Below are 6,000 nucleotides of genomic sequence, written 5' to 3' on the forward strand. Positions count from 1 at the left end.
TAGGATATCTACGGTCCTCAAAACTGGGTGGTTGTTCAACATATACAAGTTTATTAATGAAGCCATTTAAGAATGCACTCTTCACACCTATTTGATAAAGCTTAATATTATGATGTGAAGCAAATGCAAGAAGAATACGTATAGCTTCTAGTCTTGCCACGGGAGCGAACATTTCGTCGAAATCCAAGCCTTCCACTTGTGCGAAACCTTGAGCGACTAATCTTGCCTTGTTTTGAACCACCACACTAGTTTCGTCTTGTTTATTGCGGAAGACCCATTTTGTATCAATGATGTTCTTATCTTGAGGCCTCTCTTCAAGTATAAAAACTTCGTTGGGGGTGAAGTTGTTAAGTTCATCTTGCATTGCCATCACACAATCCGAATCCTTAAGGGCTTCTTCTACATGAGTGGGCTCCACACAAGAAACAAACGAATAATGCTCACAAAATGAAGCATATTGAGAGCAAGTTCTTACTCCCTTTGATGGACTCTCAATGATCAAATAAATTGGGTGATCCTTTGAGATATGAGTTTGCTTCACTTGTGGCTCTTGTAGTGTGTCTTGCGGTGGTCCAACGTCTTGAACTTGAGCTTGAGCTTCCTCTTGAGAGATGTGTGTATCATGTATTGGAAGATATTGTTCATCCTTTTTTCATCTTGATCCACTTGGGGTGCTAAGGAGGTATGTGGAGTGGAAGTAGTAGGCATGTCTTTGTCATCCTCCTTAGGCTTGATATCCCCAATGGTCATCTTCTTCATTACTTCTCTCAAAGGTTCATCACAAGCAATACCTTCTCCTTAGGAGCTATTAGATTCATCAAACTCAACATCACACGTTTCTTTAACAAAACCGATGACATTGTTAAATATTCTATATGCTTTGAAGTTAGATACATAACCAACAAGAAATCCAATATCACAACGACGCTCAAACTTCCTTAGGCGTTCTCTCTTTTTGAAGATGATGCACTTACAATCAAACATCTGAAAGTAGGAGATATTGGGTTTCCTCGCAATAAAAATCTCGTATGGCGTCTTCTTTAATAGTCGGTGGAAATACACTCTATTTGACGCATAGCATACCGTGTTGATTGCTTCCGCCCAAAATTTCTCCGACGTATCATACTCATCCAACATAGCTCTTGTGAGTGTAATCAATGTCTTGTTCTTCCTCTCCACCACACCATTTTGTTGAGGAGCGTAAGTAGATGAAAACTCATGCTTGATGCCTCTTTCTTCATAATACTCTTCAACTTGAGTATTCTTGAACTCCGTCCCGTTGTCGCTTCGGATCTTCACTAATGTTGCTTCAAACTCATTTTGAGCCCTCTTTACGAATTTTTTGAAGATCCCAACGGTCTTGCTTTTGTCATCTAGAAAAAAATTCAAGTGTATCTTATATAATCATCAACAATGATAAATCAATAGAGATTACCACTAAAACTTTTGTAGGTGGTTTGTCTGAAGAGGTCCATGTGTAGTAGCTCTAAGGGTCTTAATGTAGACATCATAGCCTTGTAAGTATATGAGCTTGCAACTTGCTTTCCCGCTTACCAAGCACTACACAATTTGTCCTTCTCGAATGTTACGTCCTTCAAACCGACCATCATTCCGTTTTTGAATGCCTTCTTGAGTTGGCTCATTCTAATATGAGCAAGTCATCGATGCCAAAGCTAACTTAAAGATGTCTTGGTGAAGAGGCACGTTATCAAGCTAGCTTCATTAGATGAAAAATCCACAAGATATATATGTCCATATCTAAAGCCTTTAAAGATTAGATCATTATACTTCTTGCTATTAATGATAACATCAACATCACTAAATAAGCATGTGAAGCCTAAATCACATAGTTGAGCTATGGAAAGTAAATTGAAACTAAGAGACTCAACTAAAAGTACATTGGAGATAGAGAGATCATTAGAGATTGCCACCTTACCCAAACCTACCACATTTGCTTTTGAGTTATCACCAAAGGTGATTTTATCATGTCCGCCCACTTCATCTTCTAGAGAGGTGAACATCTTTACATTGCCGGTCATATGTTGTGTACAACCACTATCAAGCATCCAATACTTTCCGTCGGCTTTGTAGTTCACCTACACATATGGGATCAAGCTTTTTGCTTAGGTACCCAACCAAGTTTGGTATCATTCATGTGAGATACAAGATTCTTAGGCACCCAAATTTGCCTTGAAAGTTTGCCATTTGCTTGAGTTCCGATAAACTTAGTCATGACTTTGCCACTCTTAAGCTTATGCAATAGAAAATGATGACCATTAAATGTAGACTTATATTTAGATGGCAAAATGGGAAGGGGTTTGGAAGGAATGGAACACTCCCTTATGTGGTGATTAGTTACTTCACAATATTGACAATAGGAGCCAACTTCTTTGATGAAGCATTTGTTTATCTCCGGTGACTTGATGATATTTCTACCGGGTTTGGGAAGCAACAAATGCCTCTCTTGTTGTAGTACATAGCATTCTTCATGAGGATTTATTTATGCTTGTACTCCCCTTTAGTCAACCGGGCCACACATGAATTTAAGCTTGCAATCTCATCCCTAAGCTCTTTTTCCCTTGCATGGTTAGTCTTTAGAGATGATACATCATCACATGAAGATGAGCAAGGTATTTCAAAGAGATCATCATAAGGTGTAGATGCATTGATCTTAACTACTTTAATAGTAGACAATTTATTTAAAGAAGAATCAATGGCATCATATGTAAGTTCAAGTTCTTGATATTTGCATTTCATGTCAACATGCTCAAGTTTTAACTTTTTGTTACTAGCCTCCAGAGACTTGCTAGATGAAACTACTTCATCATTTTCTTAAGCACATCTTTGTATTTAGCAAGCAACTTATTATGACAAGAACTAAGCATAGCATTAGCATTTTCAAGAGACTTAATTTTAGCTTTTTGTTTCTTGATGATAGTAGCATAACCATTCATGAGCTTAGATAGATCACTAGGAGAAAAACCATCATCATCATTACTCACCTTGTTGTTACTTTTTGCCATGAGGCACATAGGCGGTAGAGGTAGGGGTGCATCATCATCATTGGTGATAGCAAGGCCCGCGAGGTTATTGTCTTTATCATCGCTTGAGTCATCACTTGATCTTTCGCTGGAGACCCATTCATCAACAATGTAGGCATTACGTCCTCCACCCTTCATGTTAAAGAGATTCTTCCTTGAATGCTTATCTTGGCTCTTCTTTTTGTGTTAGTCCTCATCTTCATTTTCTTCAATCTTCTTGCCCTTGTTCATGTTTTTCTTGTTGGGTTGAGGGTGATCGTATGACATGTGGCCAAGTTCACCACAATTGTAGCATCTTTTCTTGTCTTTTCCATCGAACTTGTCAAATTTTTTTTGCACGAAATTTGTTCTTCTTGGGATCATAGTTGTAGCCATTCTTTTGGAATTTTGAGATCATCCTTGTAGTTCTTCTCATGAGAAGAGCAAGCTCGGTGTCAGAGTCATCATCATCATCATCATCATCACTATCTTCTTCATCGCTTTCGCTTGATGATAGGAGCTTCATCTTCTTCTTTTTTTTATCAACCATCTTTACCTTGAGAGCAAGATTTTTCTTGGATGAAGATTTTTCTTTGACATGCCCACAACCGCCGGTGGTGATACCTGCCATAGCGGTGCTAGCCCAAGAGGCGGCTCCATCCAGCAACAATGCATTAGCCGAGTGAAAGAATCTAATGGCTCTAGAAGGGGGTGAATAGGGCACTAATCAAAAACTAAACCAACTACCGATTTCTAGAACCAAGAGCAACCTTAGCCTAGAATGTATAAAAGCAACTAGACGACCTAGCAATCTAGAATGATAAGCATAAACATGCGAGCATATAGAACATAAGTAAAGTGCGGAATTGAAACTTGCATGAAGGAAATGCTAGAAGCAAAATGTAGAATGTAACAAGAGTAGGGAAAGAGGACACCGAGTTTTTCCCGAGGTATCGAAGAGTTGGCACTCTCCACTAATCCTCATTAAAGCATCCACACAAGGATGTCGCTCCTCCTTGAGTCACCAAGACTCAAGTGCTCACTAGTGATTGTAATTTCTCCATCTCCATATTGGCGGGCATCAAACAAAATACACGAGCTTCCCGAGGCTCCCACAAGACCTCCAAGAGCTCACCGAGAACACCTCTAATCTCCACGACCAACTAGGTGTTGCCAACCATCAAGAATAACAAGCTAACTGGTTCACTTGATCCCTATCAAGCCTAAAACAACAGCTAGATGCATACTCACTACTCTCGAAGCACTAATGGAGCCCTTAATCTTCAATTAAGAACTTGCAAATCACCTCAAGTGCTCTCTCTTGCCTCTAGATGATACACACTATATATGAATGCTTCTGGGTTGCAAGAGAGACGAATGAAACCAAGTGAGGGGGTATATATAAGCTAGAGGTCCAAATCTAGCCGTTGCCCAACCACTCACTTTTTCTGTGAACACCGGATGGTCCGGTGCACACACCTCTGTTAACACCGGATAATCTGGTAAGTTAACTTTTTCCACACGCTGATTTGACAGTTGTCAGTAGCTGTTGCAAAATGCTCGGTATTCTTCCACATAGCATCACCGGATAGTTCGGTGACTTATAATACATTTCCTCCGAAATTACCAAGCTTCTGTTAAATAGTCTGGTGATGACTCCTTTAAGTCACCGGACAATCCGGTTTGATTTTCTCCATAAAACGGTCATTCTGTTAAATAGTCCGGTGTATGAGTCCTTCAGACCACCGGACAATCTGGTGCATGTAACTTCAAATTTCTCTGAAAAATGACTCTTCTGTTAAATGCTCCGTTGCATAATTCCTTCCATCACCGAACAGTCCGATGAGTTCATTTGAAATCTTCATAGAGAAGAAAAATAGTCCGGTGAGTATAATCATTCTCACACCAGACAATCCGGTAAGAACAAACTTTCTAGAACTCGTCTAATTCAATCAACTTTGAGTTCTAAGTTCTCACCCATGGACTTCTTTAAGCTATCTAGTGCTATTTTTCGCAAGTGTTCATCCAACTATGTCTATGCTCAACTACCTCAAGCTACAACACTTAGCTCCTCTTTATAGTACGGTCAAAAGACAAAAAGGAGATCTATGTCTACTCTAAGTGTCTTTCATCTTCTTGTGACACTTAGAACTAGAAGATCGTTAATCTTGACGTAAATGTCATTTGATCGACCAATAGAATTCCATGAGGGACAAAAAAAACCATTCAATCATTGTGAACTAAAGAATTTTGATTTCCTTCAAAAACATACGTATTAGTCACAAGGATACGGTTATCATTAATCATTGAAACACTTACCACTTATCTAGGGTCCTAGATGCTACAATCATAAATACATAAAACATGCAATCATCTTAAGACAGAATTTGAGATGAATGATTTAGGTAAAACTAAATTTTACTTAAGTCTATAACTTGAGTATATTCCCTCATGAATACTTGTATACTAGTATGCATATATCTAAAAAAATATTAAAGAAATTCAATATAGTCGTTCAATTTCTTGAAATGGATAATGATGAATTAAAATTTCGAGATGATGAAGAGATATTAGGACCTGAAGTTTCATATCTCAGTACCTTTGGAGCGCTAATGTATATTGTAAATTGCAACATACATGATATTGCATTTTTAAATAACTTGCTAGCTAAATATAGCGTAACTCCAACAAAATATCATTAAGCAAGAGTAAAGGACATCCCTAGACATCTCTAAGGTATAAAAAAAGGTTGGTTTATTTTATCAGAAAATCTAAGACATGACTATGGCTGAATATAGAGATGCTAGCTATTTTTCTGATCTCCATAATATCATATCACAGACAGACTTTGTATTCTTAAATGGTGGGAAACCCTTCTAATAGAAGTCATCAAAATTAGACTCCCGTGGCTACTTCCATTAATCATTCTAAAATAATTATATAAAGCATCATATGAATATGTATAGCTTCATAGAAGATT

The sequence above is a fragment of the Phragmites australis genome, chromosome 14 (assembly GCF_958298935.1).
Source record: "Phragmites australis chromosome 14, lpPhrAust1.1, whole genome shotgun sequence".
In the NCBI taxonomy this organism is placed as follows: Eukaryota; Viridiplantae; Streptophyta; class Magnoliopsida; order Poales; family Poaceae; genus Phragmites; species Phragmites australis.